The 19,491-nt window shown below is 30.0% G+C and overlaps 1 long non-coding RNA gene across 3 annotated transcripts; it reads right to left on the bottom strand.

The window, feature by feature from the left end:
• Window positions 1-665: 665 nt before the first annotated feature.
• LOC127736473 (uncharacterized) lies at window positions 666-6,353 on the bottom strand. Of its 3 annotated transcripts, none has more exons than XR_007998978.1 (3): window positions 6,284-6,353; window positions 5,888-5,951; window positions 666-1,177 (listed from the first exon to the last, which is right to left on the bottom strand). It is a non-coding gene; the product is annotated as an uncharacterized LOC127736473 (long non-coding RNA). The 3 variants fall into 3 exon arrangements; XR_007998977.1 differs by lacking the exon at window positions 666-1,177 and adding an exon at window positions 3,871-4,217 and having other exon boundaries at window positions 6,288-6,353; XR_007998979.1 differs by lacking the exon at window positions 666-1,177 and adding an exon at window positions 3,871-4,217.
• Window positions 6,354-19,491: the final 13,138 nt, after the last annotated feature.

The following is a 19,491-nucleotide window of genomic DNA, read 5'->3' on the forward strand; positions in this document are numbered from 1 at the left end:
TCTGATATTTGATAAAAAACAAACTTGTACAAATATAGATATTTAAGTAAATAAAAAGATACATTCCCTATCACAGAGGAAAATGAGGAGTTAAACAGGGGCGTTACCTCCCTTTGAACTAAATTTCACCCTGTTGGATTTCCACATTCTTCCTATATTTAACAAATATACAAGATATAGTATAATTAAAAATGAAATAGAATTTAATAGCAAATATCCAACACATTTCAATAACATACTAAGTACTTTAAGGAATGTTCACCTAGGTGGCAGAGTGGTCCAAGTAGTACAACTACTGTATCACTAGCATGTCAACGCTGAGGTTGCGAGTTCGAACCCCAACATGGTAGGTACCTTTGACTAAAATCTTAATTAACTAGGGTTGCCAGTTTTCCTGTTGAAAGGTCTGGTTTTCTCCAGGCACTCAGGTTCTCCACCAATAAAAACTGGCAGCCAAGATATAGCCAACCATACTGGAAGTGGTGTTAAACTCTAAAAATCAATCAATCAATCTATTTTTCTCAAGATGCTCTTCAACTATGCTTCTTGCAAAATATTCTTTTTTATGCTTTGTTACAAACTCAAGCTTAAAATAACGAAAAGTTGGAAAAGATATATATTTAACAATTGCAAAACCCCAAAAAATACATTTCAATAAAATAATATTTTTTTTTTTCTTTAGATTCTCAATTCTTAACATACTGGAAGTGTTTTGACTAGACACAGACCATTATTAATATAACAAAAGCAGGTCTTCAAGTAAAATTGGTCTGTTTCACTTCATTTCAAAAGTATGAATTCAATCTAGTCACACTGGAGAAAAATAATGAATAAGATCTGATCTATAAAATCATCATTAAAAAGCTACATACCAAAAACCAGTTCAGTATCCATAAGCAGGATAGAAAAAATGTCAAGACAATAATGGACATGAGCAGAGCTACCTGAATATAGCCAATGATTTAATGGAAAAAAGAGAAATTTTAAAATTTCAAATACAAGTTAACTTACAACTTCCAATCCTGTTGAAAATAGAGAATCTTTACACAATTTCTTTTTTTTTGTAAAAAATTATAAAAAAAATTTCCAAATACACAAAAATTGTCTGAATTACATTCTTTACTGTTTATACAGTTCTACGACACTATCACTTTTATGCAGCCACAGTAAAAGTTACCTGAAAAAGAAACATCTCTGTCAAAAAATATATTAAAATTGAAACAATATTTTTAAATGCAAAAGAATAATTAACTGGGCATTACAATTATGATGCATATAACATTACTTTTACTTTGTTGTAAAGTGATTTATAAGCAAAACAAGGATGAAAATCAAGTCTTTAGTTAATGTTTGGCATATTTGTTTTTCATTTATTGCTTTATCATATATCAGGATTTTGGTTTTCTCTTCTGAATTGTTTCACATTTTGTCATGTAATGGATTTTTATAAATTACTACTGGTATACAGTATAGTTTTTGCTCATTGATGAAGGCCGTACAGTGACTTTTAGTTGCTTACATCCACATCATTTGGTCTCTGGTTGATTGTCTCACTGGCAATCATACCACATCACTATTTTTATATATGGTTATAATTTTAGATAACAAAAAAGAGAGATAAGATTTCCTAATTGTAATTTTTTCCCTCCCTTATTTATCTTGATACCGGTACCTCCTTTGAGATTATATATACAATTATAAACTTAAGAAAACATTAAAATGTAAGATCTACATCTGTGCATAATAAAAATTTAGGGCATTTACATGCTCTTCAGTGGAGGATCCAGAAATTTTCTTAAGAGGGGCCCGCTTCAGTCATGCTTCAGTGATTCCCTATATAATCAACCAAATTTTTCCCACAAAAGGGGGGGCCCGGGCCCCCTGAAAAACCTTCTAAATCCGCCTCTGCTCTTGGATGAATAGTTCATAAATCTCTGTATAGGTTCTTACCATAAAAGTCAGCTCCAATGGCCATTCCCAGCCTCAATCCTTAAGGAAAAGCTGTGATGCTAACCTGAAATATAAAAATGCTTAGCCATTCAAAATTGTTTAAAAGGTATACTGTTGGTATGCTATATGTATATTATATAAAAATTGGTTATATATGTGTAATAGATAAGAACATATCGATTAGACAGCAATCCAACAAACTTTAACATAATGAATTCAGATTCTTAAATTACTCATATAATGGTACTGACAAAAGAAAGAGTAGAATTCTGACCAAACTCTTATTAACCTTCAAGCCTCAGGAGCACATACTATTTTTGATAAAACATTTTTTTTTTAACAGGAATAACATACTGGTACCAACCTATGTGTTAGCTGTGTTAGACCACCAAAGTCTTATTCCCACACCATGAAAATGTGTCACAGAAAGAACCTAACATGAATTAAAATTGACACATTATATATTTTACAAAAACCATTTCTATGTCAACCTAAAATTTACTAAACATTTGTTCTGATTTCTAACCTCATGTACACAATAATAAATGACACGTTTGTAAAATTAATATAAAAAATGGAAAACAAAAAAAAGTTGAAGGCTTATTTGAATTTCAACTGGACAAAAATTATCTGCATATTTTACGAGTTATCTCCCATTGAATAAACAAATTTTGCTGTTAATTGTACTAGTCTCCTCTTGAAATTTTATTCCTATCTCTGGATTAATTATTCCTTATTCAATTGAAAATCATGTTCATGTACCTGGTAACTTAAAATATTAAACTGGCAAATTAATTTGTCTGTGATTTGCATGCAAGAGATAAAATGCACTTTTATCAAATTGAAATATTTCTAAACAATGTATAGAAATTGTTTGGCTTAAATAAACTTGCCTTATTAATTTCTTGGTAAAACCTCAGACTTGGTTGAAGATTTAATTGACCATCTTCCTAAGAGCTGCTTTCCTGGCTGCCAAGGTGTCTGTCCTCATCTTGTTAATCTATATTTTTTTTTTTTTTCTTTTAGAAATAAAGTTATATATATAAAAAATATCAGATGCAAATTCAATTAATCACCTTTTTTGAAAATTTCGCCAAATCACTAGTAGTGGCAGTGACCCGTGATTTCTCCCACCCTTTATATCTATTACCTAGAGCTTTGTTTACATTTTTTATTTTACAGAGCTCTAAATAATAGTCAATATTAGCAAGTATACACCTGATATTTAAAAAAAATCAACTTATACAAATGTGAATATTCAAGTAAATTATGTTATGTATTTCCCAATATCGAGGAAATTTCAAAAAATGAGGAGTTAAACAGGGGTATAATAAATTACCTCCCTTTGACCTAAATTTCACCCTGTTAGGACTCCACATCACTGCTATATTTAACAAAAATACAAAAAAATGGTATAATTAAAATAAAAAATTGTTTGATATAAAAAATCCAACACATTTTAATAACATATTTGATACAATTTTCACCTAGGAGCCTTGGTGGCAGAGTGGTCTAAGAGGTCAAACTATTGTATCACTAGCCTGTCAATACTGATTTTTAGAGATTAAACCTGACATGCGGTAGGTGCATTCTACTTAAATCTTAATTGACTAGGACTGCCAGTTTTCCTGCCAAAAGTTGGTGGTTCTCTCCTGTTACTCATCTCAACCAATAATAAAATGGCAACCAAGATATAACTAATCATGCTGAAAGTGGCATTTAACACCAAAAATCAATCAATCAATCTATTTTCACCCAAGATATTCCTTTACTATGCTTCATGTGAAATAATCTTATTTTTTTAAAGCTAAAAACCATGCTTATAATGAAAAAAAGTTGAAAAAATATATATCTAACAATTAAGGAAACCCCAAAAAGACATTTCAATAAAATAACATTTTTTTTTTCTTTTTCTCTATCTTTCTTTTCTTTTTTTTTTTTTTTTTTTAGATTCTCCATTCTTAACCTACTGGAAGTGTTTTGACTAGACAGTGACCATTATTAAGATGTCTTCAGTAGGTCTACAAGTAAAAATAGTAAAATTGGTCCATTTCACTTCATTTTCAAGTACGAGTTAAAATTGAAATTTCAAATACAAATTAATCTACAACTTCCAATCTTGTTGAAAATGGAGAATCTTTACATATTTTTTTTTTTTTTTTTTTAAATCAAAATTTTTCCAAATACACAAAAATTGTCTGAATAACATTCTTTACTGTTACAGTTCTACTACACTATCATTTTCATGCAGCCACAGTAAAAGTTACCTGAAACAGAAATATACATTCTTAAACATATTTGTCAAAACTATGTGAAAATAGAAACAATATTCAATGCAAAAGAATAATTAACTATGCATTACAATTATGATGCTTAGATCATTTCTTTTACTTTATTGCCAAAATTTGAAACTAGCAGTCTTTTTAAGCAAAACAAAAGGATGAAAAACAAGTTGTTGGTGGCCTTATAATTTTTTATTTGATTTTCTTTTTATCTTTTTATCATATATCAGACCGTTCATTTTCTCCCTTGAATTGTTTCATATTTTGTCATGTTGGGGCTTAGTATAGTTTAGTATAGGTTTTAATCATTTTTAATGGCCATATGGTGACCTTTTGATGCTTACATCCACATCATTTGGTCTCTGGTTGCTAAATGTCTCATTGGCAATCATACCACATCTCTTAATTTTTTATATATGGAGACAATTTTAGATGACTGAATAAAAGATGAATGTGGTTGAGGATACGAATGCCCCCGCTCAAGCATATCAAATTTCTGCGTTATAAAGGGGCATAACTCTAGAACGGTTAATGACATACTGCCAAATTTTAAACTCTGTGTGTGTTGTGGTTCTTAGCATCATAGAAAATGAATGAGGAAAATTTAAGTGAGAGTGCAGAAACAAAAAAATTTGCAGTTTTCCAAGTTGTAAAGAAGCATAATTCTAGACTAAATGCCTCACTGCCCAATTCAATCTCTGTCTGCGAGTTTTGGTTCTCTAGCATTGTGTATGAGTTTCATAAAATTTGGATTGGAAAAACTTGTGTGTGGAAACAGAAATGGAACGGACCAAAGGACAGACGGACGGATGGAGTGACAGGACGGACGGATGGTAAAGGGTAACACTTAATGCCTCCATTGCCTACAGCAGGGGCAAAAAAACAGATTTCCTAATTATGATTTTGATTTCCCTTTTCTATCTTGATACCTCCTTCCAGATTATATACGACAAGCGTAAAATTCTCTTATCTCCATGTCTGTAACTAAGGAAGCCGACATTTTGAATTCCGGAATATATTGACATGTAATTTCTCCAATAATAAGCAAAAAAACTCATTTTTGGACCTAAAAATCTTCTTTTCATCAAATTTTATTACATTTTGAAGCAGACAAGAAGCCAGAAAACTGCCGGTGTTTACCTTTGATGCCGGAAGCACACCTATGACGTCACCTAGTTTAGGTGCCAAAGAAACAACATCATTTCTCGGAATTTTCGTTTAATGAAAATTTTACACTGAAATAATGTCAAATTGATTGATTTGTTTATTTTGCATTTAGAGTAGAGATAACTATTGTATTTGAAGCTTTGTGGACGTTCATCGGTAGTAATACTGTCGCAAATACCTGTTTACCTGCCTCCGCTATGCTTCAAATACAATAGTTATCTCTAAATTCTACATCTGTGCATAATAAAAATCTACCGCATTTACATGGTCTTGGATGAATAGTTCATAAATTTATGTATTTGTTCTTATTTGTTCGCTACGCGTCCCCAGGTAAACTAAATTTGCAACAGTAAAACTACCGATGGCCGTCCGCAAAGCTTCAAATACAATACAGTTATCTCTAAATTCTACATCTGTGCATAATAAAAATCTACCGTATTAACATGGTCTTGGATGAATAGTTCATAAATTGATGTATTTGTTCTTACCATAAAAGTCAGCTCCAATGGCCATTTCCAGCCTCAATCCTTACGGACCAGCTGTGATGCTAACCTGAAATATAAAATGCTTAGTAATTCAAAATTGTTTAAAATGATCACTGTTGGTATACTGTATGTATATTATATAGAAATGGGTTGTATATTATGTGAAAAAGATTTTAAGAACAAATCGATAAGACAGCAGTCTGACAACCAAACAATTTTTTACGTAAACAATTCAGATCCTTTATAATTTACTCATATAAATGTACTGATTAAAGAGAGAGTAGACTTCAGACCAAACTCGTATAAACCTTCAAGCCTAAAGGACATAATTTTTACAAATAATTTTTATCATACATTTGTTATTATTTTTCAAAACAGGAAAGACAAACTGGTACCTACCTACGTGTTAGCTGTATTAGACCACCAAGTCTTATTCCCACACCATGAAAACATGTCATAGACAGAACCTAAAAAGGAATTAAAATTGACACATTATATATTTTACAAATCCATTTAAATGTCAACCAAAAATTTATTACATGTATACAATAGTATAACATCAACACCAGTTTGTAAAATTGATATAAAAGATGGAAAAACAAAAAGTAAAAGGGTTTTGATCGGAATTAAACTGGACAAAAATCATCTGCATATTTTACAATGAGTTATCTCCCCATTGAATGAAAAGAATCTTGCTGTTAATTGTACTTGTCTCCCCTTGAAGTTTTATTCCTAGCTTATGATTTACTATTGCTATTTTAATAGAAAATCATGTTCATGTACCTTATAACTTAAAATATTAAACTGGTAAATTAATTTATCAACATATGAATGTGGAAGGTAAGAATGCTTCTGTTTGTTGTCTTAATATGCATTTTTTTTTTAATATTTCTAGAGATTGTATAGAAATTGTTTGGCTTTAATAAACTTGCCTTATTATTTTCTTGGTAAAGCCTCAGACTTGTTGAAGATTTAATTGACCATCTTCCTTGGAGCTGCTATCCTTAATGCTTTCTGATGCTTTTCAACTTCATTCACTGAATCCATTTTATCCATTGTACCCAATTAATGAAATGTCCTTTTCATTGTATTTAATAACATATACAATTGTCGCCAGAATTTTCCAAGGTATCTCACAACATTTGCTTTCTCCAATCATTGCAACTAGAGTAACTCTTGATATAAAATACAAATAAATTCATAAATAAAATACTGTAAAAATACCAGATGTGCTTTTAAACAGGTAACTTGTATTTTGAAACTTTACCAAATGTTTTCAGTACCCTACAATTTCTTCAACCCACTATAAGTATTATTTAGATATATGTTTACAGTTTTTTTTTATTTACAGAGCTCTATATAATAGCTTATATATCAGTTAGCAGACATCTGATATGTACTTATACAAATGTAATAAAAAAAGGACAGCATAGTACTTCCTAACACCTATAAATCACCAACATTTTTTAAATATTTTGAAGCATAGTTTAATAGAATACCTCTTCTTTTAGGGTTTGCTACTCTTTCACATAGGTATGAATGTGTGCTCAATTCTCATGGAACAGTAGTCATGTATATTCCAAGAATTGATCAAAGCCTCAGATAGCTGAGTTGTGCAGATAGTTCTCAAAAAATGGAGAATAGTCGATACTGAAATTTAAACAGATGGAAATATAAAAATGTAAAAATGAGGGATGATGCTCAACATGATCAATAGATTTGAAAATCTCTGTGAAGTTCCAAAGTTATGGGTTAAAAAATTTTGCAATCATTGTGTGAGGTTTCAAAGATCTAAATTGAAAACTCCAGAAGTTGATTACACAAAGGTACCGTCTTTGCAAATTTTTATAAAAAAATATTAAATTCACATTTTTTGGAAAAATGGTGAAAATTTCCTCAACCAATTCCATAATAGCAGGTACACAAATTCAACATGTGTGCAATCTTTCTGTGAAGTTTCGTTGGTGCAAGAAACACTGAAAGAAAGTATAATACAAATAAATTGCAAAATGGTTCTATGAAGTATGAAATCTTTAAATTTAGTAAACAATTAGTTATAAAAAATTGTGAACTCAAAGAAATATTACTGATTCCTTATAAAAAAAAATTTCAAAATTAAAATTGCATGAGAAAACGTCCATAAATTTGTTTTTTTAAACTATCACACTTGAAGAGAAATATTTTACAATTCAAAAAAGTGATGTTTTTGTTCCCAAATTATGTTTGATAGCATATTGATTGGTGATATTAAATTTTTGTTCATAAGACTGCTTCCAATGACATCTGATGGAAAAGAATGAAAATCACTGATATCTTGACATTAATAGAGATGGACTGACAGTGATAACTCTTGGGAACTGACAGTCAAACCAGAATCAGCTGCAGTCAATATACAGACTTAGAGAAAACACCTCTTTTTCGCTATTGGGAAAAGAAAACATATTCCTAGTTAAATCTAAGATAGTCTGGTTTCCTTTAACTTCAATAAGTGATTAAATCCCAAAAGTCTTGAACAGGGTCTAATATAAATCTAAAACTGTTTAGTTAATAGAACTGATTGTATGCAATTCTTGAAAATTGTTGGGAGTCTCGAAAAGAATCCCTGTTATAATGGAACCAGTTCCATTTACATGGACTATTATGGACTAATGGGAAACTTCTTTGAACTAATGAGGCGAATGTGGGATCCCTGTTAAAGAGTAAAGCTCTCAGATTCCTGTTGGACTGGCCACAAGTTTCAAAAAGGGTTAAACTAAGAATAGCTGCACTTAAGTATCAATAATTGTTTTTTACTCATTTTTTTTAAAAAGTGTTTTATGATGACAAGTGCTTTACCTATACTATAATTACCAAATACAAAGAAATATAAAGATTAAATGGTTTGACTCCAAAGAGCAAATTAATTTATGCAGTAATTTAAAAAAATATGATAGGGTTAAGATCAATCTAATACCTTTTTCAATAAAAGATCTAAATTGTTTAAAATGAACTTCATATTTCAACAAACTTATGACAATTCAAATAGTAAATGCACATTCATTTGAATTTTTTTTGTGTGTTACAATCTACACAAGATGAAAAGGAACAAATGGACCTGTATTCAACTCTATTTAGTGATCTTGAAATTGCAAAAAAAGCAATATTATTTCAAGAAATTCTGTAAGGTAGATAAAATATACAAGGTTTGATATCACTTAATTCATTGATTGCAGAATGGCTTTGGCAGTTAAAAAGAGAAATTCTATGAAACAGGAAAATTTTAAGAAGATTAAAGCTTAAACTTTTTAAAAAATCTTTTCTACAAATCATGATGAGCAATTGTTAAATCGGATTAACAAGTAAAAAAATTAAAACATTAATACCAGTTGTTATTTATTTTTATGATAATAATAAACAAAATAGTTTCTTTATATTTTTAAACATAAAAAATACCATGATTTGATGCCAAACAGACATAGAAGACATGGAAAATATCCTGTTCCCCAATTTTTTTTACAATCTTGAAATTGATAATAAAATCAAAATTTGAAGCAAGTTATCTCCCTTACTACATCGTTCTGGTTTACAGCAGTGTCAAGAAATATAAAGAAATAAAAATAGAGAATTAAAAACAATCTATCATTCCCTAGTGTTGGAGGTGAGAGTTGAAAATTAACCCAAGCAAAGAGAGATAACTTAGTTTACTCTATGATATGAGGATTGAGAATTTGAAATAACTCTTGGAGATCTCAATGATAGTTTTAGATAACTCAGTATGAAGTTTGTTTGGGTATTGGAAATTATTAATAGTATTTTCAATTATTTTTTTTCAGTCAAAACATAAATGATTATAATATATATATTATAGAAATTTATAATAATATACCAAATATTAAATACTTTTACAAGCTTTCAGTCATGCAAGAATTAATAACCGTTGTGATTATGTTAATTCCTTTCAAAAAATCTATTAAACATCAAAATACTATTTTGTACGACAGAATTCATGATTACCTTGATATCAATCAGTGCTTTGAAGAAGTAGATATCACAAAAGAAATTTTAAAGAAGCTGAAGTAAATTTCACTTCTTGAATCATTTTTCACCACCTGAATCCAACTTAATATACAAAAATATGTTTTATAATTTTTCCATTTTTAATGCATCATAATATGACAAATATAATTTAGATTTTGATTTAAGATATTTGCTTTTAAAAATCTTGAAAATAAGAAATTAAAAAAAGTGTTGACTATTGTACAGATTATATATATGGCAGTTTTTAACGACCTTGACTGGCTATACAGCCCTTGCACGGTCGGTAAATAAAGATTCAAAGTTCAAAGCAGTTTTATGCTCTAACATTGGATTTTTTTTTATCTTAATGACTGTTAAAATATCAAATATTTTTCATTTCAGAATTACATATAATAAGATTCCTTTGAATGATGAACACCATACCCTTAATACCCAAAAACCAAAGAACCATCCAAAGAACAATTGAAACAAACAGAAACAGAAGATATAACCAACCCTACTACAAGCTTATACACCAATAAGTAACTATGTTATATGTTAGTAAAGACGCAGCGCTCCAAGCATAATGTATTTCTGAAATGATAACTTGATATTTGCTTAGTCTAAAACACCAAAACACTGATAATAAAGTTTAATGTTTGCTACGAAACTTTGAATGCACTAGACCAGGAGTTTAAATGAATTTCAAGTACTGTTATTCTACAATCTGACAACCACGATGTATTGAAAATATTAGAATTTTAGAAAAATTGTCTCATTATAAATCTGAAATTTTGATTTGAATGACTTTTTTTTTTACTGTAGTGCAATAAACAAAACTGCATTTATTTTTCTGAAAACCCATTTTCACCGCCATAAAAAAGCACTGATAGACCTACAAGACAATGTTTAAAAAAATAATCTGTCCATTGTTGGCTCAAATGACAGTCTGTAGAGGAGTAAATACAGAGAAATGAATTACAACCAGATAAACTTCATCTAAAGTCATTGCAACTATCACAATTTTTGCAATGATTACTTTTGATATTAAGTTTCCACCTTAAATGTAAAGAAGGCTTTCACCCTGGGTTGATCTTCAACCTCTATTTTTGCCTCCCGTGTTGTTGTACATTAATAGATGCCTAATTTAACCATTGAAAATTATGGACAAATCTTTTTACTGCATTTCAGAATTTTTTTTTAGTCCTATTGTAAATTTATGGGGAATACTTTTTGTATGTTGTAATCAAATTAAATCAATCTTCATAATTTTTAATTCATTAAATTTCCAGTTTTTTAAACAAAATAATTTTAATCTATACATTACTATTGAATGCATGAATTATTTCTTTTGACCAAATACTAACTACATTATACTCATGAACCGCTCACTTAAAATAACTGTTCTACCACAAAAAATGTTATAACATAGGTAAATTATTAAATGGAAACATTTTGGTGTGTTTTAAAAATAAAATGAAACTTATTCCAGAACACTTTCACAAAGAATTTAATATGCAGGAACTACTACTTACATAAATATATTCAGAATAGTGGTAAAAAATATTTTAGAAGAGTATTCTTAATTTACATTTTATAATAACATGTTTAGATTGGGTATATAAAAAAGAATTCCATTAAGAAGGCCATATATCCTTGGCTATCAAAGATCAAATGATCATTTCGCTACTGTTATAACAAAATGAAAACTTTTACAATTAAAAATTGCTCATCATAATCTTTCAGAAAGATCATTGAAAATTTTTAAGGTGAACATTTATTATCATAAATGTGGACTTTTTTATATTAAAATAACTATTAAAATTCAGAAATTAATGTGTGCATTTTTGAATCATCAAAAGTTGAAAGACATCTAAAAACTAATGGATTAAAATTTTGATATAAATATACTTCTAGAATAAAAATATATAATTTTCAAATAATATCAACCCAGTCATATATTTTCAATTACTCAATACTTCTCATAAATATCTAAATTTTCAATCGGAAATTTTAATTCCCTTTACCATCAAAAAATGATGGCAAAATGTTTTGAAAATATTTGCCATTGGATCATTTTAAATCTTTCACTATTAATCAACAATGGAGTCTACTTGTTGTAATTCAGAAATAATTGTGTGCAAGTTTTACATCAAATCACCAAAAAATTGTTGGACATGCAAAAATTATTGAAATATGTTTCTTAAGAATATCAATTAGAAAATGAAATATTGACACTAATATCATAAAAGTCAGTTATTCCATCTAGGCAACTGATTAAATTTCAGATGTTCCTGGATAGCATCACATTCAAGCAATATAGCATCACATCACCATGATGCTAAAAGACCCTTGGAAGAATACTATACTGCCTCAGCTTCCCTAAGGTAAAATATAAATGAATGACTTATCTAAGCATGGTCCCTGGGTCTTACTTTACAAGTGTATAGCTTAATTTGATCAATTAGTTGAAATTCTAACAAAATTATATGATCATTTCATTTGAGTTACCTCCCCTTCATTCAGTGAATTTTTTTTCTCTACCATCAAGCAAGATGACAGTGTTTTCATGCAGTAAGACTTAGACATTGCTTAACTTGACCCACATGTAAAATTAAATAATCAATGTTTTCTGTGAAAAAAGGTGTATCAATCAAATTTTGAAACAGTTTTAATGTAAAAACTCAAGGAGCATTCTTTATGATAAATTATAAATCAGAAGATTTATAATTTAACACATTCCATAATTCAAATATTTAATGTATTTTGCGAAATTTCTTTTGGATTTTATCATTTTTATATTAGTTAATTACGGTAAATTGAAGCGAAATAACATTTTATTCAAAAAAGTTTGTCCTTATTTTTTTTTAGTTAAATAAGTTAAAATTTTGTTAGACATGATGATAATGCAAATTAGCAGACGAAAAAAAAATAAGCAGAAAAATATGTTTGAATGTTATGTGCCATCTTTATCTTGTCACAAAGGTATTAACATTTGGAATTTAAGAAACTCTATGTGCAAATAAATGAAAAAAAAGCATTAAACTTTGTCAATTTGTAAATAACACATATCAAATGCTTACCCTTCTGTTCTGGGTCACCTGAGTTCATCCTTGGTCTTTGGTTATGTTGGTGTTGTACTATTTTTAGTTTTCGGCATAGTGTTTTGTAGACTTTTGTCTGTCATTTCTTTTTGTTACAGGATTGTCTGTCTTCCTTCACCCCTTGGATTTAGATCGCCTCTCCTTGGTATCTTCCATTTTGTTTATCTTGTCTGTCTTCCTTCACCCCTTGGATTTAGATCGCCTCCCCTTGGTATCTTCCATTTTGTTTATCTTGTCTGTCTTCCTTCACCCCTTGGCTTTAGATTGCCTCCCCTAGGTCTCCCATTTTGTTTATCTTGTCTGTCTTTCTTCTCTCCTTGGCGTTAGAAATTCTTGTACGTGTATAGATAAGCCAATTCCAGATTTATGATGGAAAAGTCAATTTCAGATTTTTCTAGGTCATTGATATTTTTTACTTGAAATTTTGTGTAATGCTTCATGAAAAAAGGTGAAAATTCAGATGTTTCATGAATTAAATTTTGTGAGGTGGGATATATTTTTGTGTTCCAGGGATTTAAGTCTCAAATTACATCATTTACTTCAGAAATTAACAATGCTGTAATGATATCATACCACTAGTTTTTGCAGAACTTATATAAAATGATTAGAATAATGTTGATACTTATAAAGGTATTTAAGTTGATTTCTTCTGTGTGTTTTATCTCATTGACATTAATATCACAGGCTATTTCTTAATCAAACAATAACACAAATAAGACATATAAAGACAGTCAGAAATAACATCGTATACCTATATTTCTCTGTAAAAACTCTGTAATGGAAAAAAATAATAAAGATTAGTGATATGTTGGAGAAAGTTGTTGTCACTTCAACCAAAGCAGGCTCTCTAACAAGCTTAAAAGTAGATTTTTTCGAATGCGACTACCAAATTAGACTTATCTTGGATGGAGAGTTGTCTCATTGGCACTCATACCACATCTTATTTATATTATCACCGGGTTTGTACTAACATGAGCAACATGACTGGTGCCACATGTGGAGCAGGATCTGCTTACCCTTCCAGGGTACCTGAGATCACCCCCAGTTTTTGGTGGGGTTTGTGTTGTTCAGTCTTTAGTTTTCTATGTCTCTGGTCTGCATCTGTAACAAAAATAAAATTTATAAATTAGTAGTGTGCCGGAGAAAGTTGGTGTCACTTCCATCAAACAGGCCCTTTAACAAGCTCAGAGTAGATTGATCTTGCTACTATTGTATAGAGTTACGGAAATCTATATGCCACTCTCCCTAGTCTGCTACAACGGAGCCATATTCAAGGTCGATAACTGAAACATCCTCTCTGCTGCATCTGTAACAAAAGTAAAATTTATAGATTAGTAGTGTATTGGAGAACATTGGTGTCACTTCCATCAAACAGGCCCTTTAACAAGCTCAGAGTAGATTGATCTTGCTACTATTGTATAGAGTTACGGAAATCTATATGCCACTCTCCCTAGTCTGCTACAACGGAGCCATATTCAAGGTCGATAACTGAAACATCCTCTCGGCTGGATCTGTAACAAAAATAAAATTTATGAATTAAACATCTGTGGGTGAACTCTGAAATGATATATAAATATACATGTATATACAATATTACACATAAAAAAATATACAAAACAAAATGGATCAATCAACCTTAATTATAATTATATGAAGTAACTTTCAAACCTTTATAAAATCTAAATATATTCCAAAAAAGAAAATGATAATTTATTGCTTCACCTTTTCCGAAAAAATGTCAGGCGATATGACTGCTGTCAAAATACAATATTATATTTATACTTTTCAAAGAAAATTTCTCTTAAGCTAGTCAAAAGTGGAAGCAAAATTTATTTTTACCTGTGAAGGTTACCTGTGAAAGAATAATTTTTGTGGGTCAAATCAGTCGTGTCCTAAGTCAGGAGCCTGTTGTTCAGTGGTTATCGTTCGTTGGTGTGGTTCATGGGTGTTTCTCGTTTCCCGTTTTTTATATAGATTAGACATTTGGTTTTCCTGTTTGAATTATTTTAAACTAGTCATTTTGGGGCAATTATAGCTTGCTGTTCGGCGTGAGCCAAGGCTCTGTGTTGAAGGCCGTACTTTGACCCTATAATTGTTAACTTTTTATACATTGTGACTTGGAAGGACAGTTGGCTCATTGGCACTCGTACCACATTTTATTTAGTGTTCGTGGTTGCTCCCTTTTTTTCTTTTTAACATTCCTTTTTAATATCTGACCATGATGAGCATATGTACAACCATCTACTACTATGGGTCAAATTAAATGTTGCATGCATACAGACCAAAATGAGGTTGAATTATTGTCTTTGAGAACAATAATGTATCAGCAATGTATTTGAGCTCATTTTTACAAAATTTTACCAAACTGACAGCTAATAGCAAATTATTACTGTATTATCCCACTTTAATTAATGTTTAAAAAAAAATGCTGTTATTTTTTGTCAAAATGATAGTGTATGCCCCTTTAAGTGATAAAAAAAATAATTCTAAATGTATTTTTTCAAACTTTTAAAAAGAGAGTGGAAGCTGGCTAAAATACACAATATAATTATTTAATTTTGTAACGATTTCAACATCAAAGAAAAAATGTATCTCTCCTAAGTGTGTCTAACATATCAACCTCAAGCTTCGTTAGCTTTACAAATTTGTTGGATTCTTTAATATATGCTGAGGAACAGTGACAATCTCCTTGTGAAAAAAAGTATATTTTAGTGCATAAACCCTAAGCCTGGCTATCAATAGTAAAAGATGGTGAGAACTTTATCAAACATTGAAATCAAATCTTTTTTAACTCTTAGAATAGGTTAAGCTGTGTTTTGATCAAACTCATTTATACTCTGCAGAAACTAAAAATAAGTCTAACAGTCAAAGTCAGTCAGATGTTTAGCAGTTGTAATGCACTGAACATTTCAATGCAACGAACATATGGTTTCTTTGGGAGACCTCACCCGAGAGGTCAAAGCCCTTATACTGTCGGGAAGTCTTTGTGTTTGTATCAGTCAAAGTGCAGTGTTTGTGAAATAGTCTCTACAGAGTAGAAATGGGTAAAATCTTTTAATGAAATTTTTCTTCACAAACTTATACATGAACAATATACAATATTTGTTTTAAGATGTAGGATACACATTTGACATGTTAGTGTGCTGATAAGGGTCTCCATGCTGTGATGTTTTGTTAGAATGGCATCCTAAACCATAACCTTATTTGTGTAAAATTAAAAAAAAAATCTTTTGTTGATGTAAGCATGGCAAAGGGTAATGTCATATTGTCAATTTCAATAATTTTTTTTATCTTAGTTATCAATTATGAATACCAAAGACACTAACAAAAGAAATAAAAGAGAAAAAAAAATTAAAGGTTTGTTTAAATAAAATTTTGTTTCAAACAAAAACCACGAATTAGAAATACCATTGATAGAATAAGTAAAAATTGAAATAAAAATCAATTTGGCTGATATTCCTTAAAATTGTGGACAATATATTAGAATTGACATATTTGACACAACTTAGTAAAACTTAAACGATTAAACATTTATAAAGAAGGCAATAATTGCTTAACTGTAAGATAAGTATTATTTTCTATGCCAAAAACAAATGGAAATAAAAGTTTACTCAGAATGAAATGATAATCTTGATATTTATCACAGATTTAAGTAACCACTGAGTTTTCAAAATTTCAATACATGTTGTCAAAGTTATCTCCCATTGATTAAAGGTAAACTTCATCAAAACAACTTCCATTCACTTTTTAAAATTTGAAAAAGTACCAGAGCAACTGAAATAATCTTAAAGGCCAATGAGATAATGTTAAATGAAATAATAAGAGTGACATTTTTCTCTTGGTGTCAACTCATGGATTTTCAAACATTTTTGTTTTTCAATAGTTGCATCTGGTATTTTTGGAATGAACATAAATTAGCTAATTCAAAGTTTATAGCCATTAAAAAAAAATCTGCATGAAATTTTGTATATTTGGTTTAGGCATTACACAAGATTTTGTATCAACAGGTCAAGAAATTTGAGCTTGCTTTCAGTAAATGCAAGAATTCTTTACTAAGGTTGAGCTTTGAGATATAAAAAAAAAAACTTATTTTATCCTTGCCACATGCTCATGTGCCCGTCAGAATTTGGTGTTCATATAAGTTCTTTGTTAGTCTCTGTTCATTTTATTCACAACTCTTTTAGACTTGAAACAATTTACATCTTCACTTATTGTATAAACTTCTATAGTTGAAAAACCTCTAGATGTCTTTGGTTATTAATTTTCATTGGGTTGCTGCCTCATTGATGTATACCCTGCATCCCTTTTTTCATAATGAGGATCTAAAACAAAAATTATAGTATCCAATATCCTGATGCATAATTTTTAACTAACAAAAAAGTACTCACCTTGTATAATTATAGATGAGGTTCTTACCATGCTCTTTGGTAACTATAGAGATAGCTGTCTTACTATACACATTGCTTACTCTTCAAGGGCATTGAATACTGTTCTGCTCTCTGCTCAGTTGTTGGGTTCCTCTTAAATATCAGTTTTTTAAAAAACATTTGAAAGATGGAAACTTTTTATTTATAGCTTTTTATAAAATGTTTATTCAATCTAAGACAGTCATATGTTTTCTTTGGTATATCTCCTTTAATCAATGCCATGTTCCGCCTAATTTCTAATATATTTATCTCAACAAATATAATTGTTTGTTAAAATAATACTTTTTTTTTTACCTGGGTCATTGATCCAGTGAATGAGTTGCAATGAATGATGGACTATATCATCTTTACAATTTACCGAGAACACATGTTTTTATGGACATACAACTTTTCAGATTGCCAAAAATTATTTCATCTTACTTTTTCTTCTTCCGTGATTACATTTATTTACCATTATATAAAGTATTAGTACTGTGCTCAAATTAAAAAATAATTGATTCTGTCCTTACAAAAGTGTGTATGAAATACTTAAACCATAGCCACTAATGTTAAGGATAAATACACAAAGATTCAGACATTTTTTCACAAGACAGTTTAACATGTAAGCTATGCAAAAGTTTTGAAGTCAATAAAACCATGACTGAGGCAGTTGGTAGACTGAGGTAAAATTGTGAAAGGACAAGGCCGTTTGAATATGTACAGTAATATATCTTATACTTTGAAAAGGACATCCCTTTTAATGTTGCACCAGAAATGTGTAAGTGCATAAAACTGAGCATCTAACAGTTCTGAAGTTTACTTTTCCTATTAGAAATGTTGAGAGCAAAAGTAAACATTTCAACCAATACATACCTTGTAAATTAGTTTTCAACATTGTAAAGCTGAAGCACTATCTAATTGAAGAATGCAACTGGCTGATTCTTTATTATTTGTTATGTTTTCTATACAGCCTAGGTGTCTGTATGTCATCTTCACACTTCTCTGGTTTAACAACTCTTCAAAATGAGACTGTTGTGGATAGTTTTGCAAATTCACTGAAAAAAAAAAATGCAATTTACTTTTATATCTTAATCCTGCCAGGTCTTCAAAATTTTTTAATTGCACAGATTTGTCTGTAATCAGAATAAAAATTTGTTGTGTAAACACAGCCTATTTTGTAACAAGAGTGCACACACTGAAATGTCTCGCCTACTATACTGACCATTGATTTTATGTTGATAGTCCTTAGCTACATATAAAGTTTTACTACAAGTATCACATTAACATTTATGATCCAAGAAAATGAGGTCAAGGTCAGATAAACCAAGGCGAAAATACATGTACACCTTTAATACAATCATTCAATATACAGAATATAGATAACTTATTGCTCATAGTATAAACGAAACAGACCAAACCATGGAAATTCTATATTAACCAATGAACCATGAAAAATGAGGTCAAGGTCAGATGAACCATGCCAGACAGACATGTACACCTTACAATCAATCTATGCATTAAATATAATTGACCTATTGCTTAAAGTATCTAAGAAACAAACTTAACCATGAAATTGAACATGAGGTCAAGGTCATATAAAACCTGCCAGACTAACATGTACATCACAAAATATTTTCATACACCAAATATAGTTGACCTACTGCATACAGTATTAGAAAAACAGACCAAAACACAAAACTTAACATTGAGCAATGAACCTTGAAAATTAGGTAAAACCAAATAAAAGCTGCCAGGCTGTACATCGTAATATATTTCCATACACCAAATATAGTTGAACTATTGCATACAATATTAGAAAAACAGGCCAAAACACAAAAACTAAACTATTACCACTGAACCATGAAAATGAGGTCAAGGTCAGATGACACCTGCCAGTTGGACATGTACATCTTACAATCATTCCATACACCAAATATAGTAGACCTATTGCTTATAGTATCTGTGATATGGACTTGACCACGAAAACTCAACCTTGTTCACTGATCCATGAAATGAGGTCGAGGTCAAGTGAAAACTGTCTGACAGACTATCAGGACCTTGCAAGTTACACACTTACCAAATATAGTTATCCTATTACTCA

Source organism: Mytilus californianus, unplaced genomic scaffold (assembly GCF_021869535.1).
Source record: "Mytilus californianus isolate M0D057914Y unplaced genomic scaffold, xbMytCali1.0.p SCAF_31, whole genome shotgun sequence".
Taxonomy (NCBI): Eukaryota; Metazoa; Mollusca; class Bivalvia; order Mytilida; family Mytilidae; genus Mytilus; species Mytilus californianus.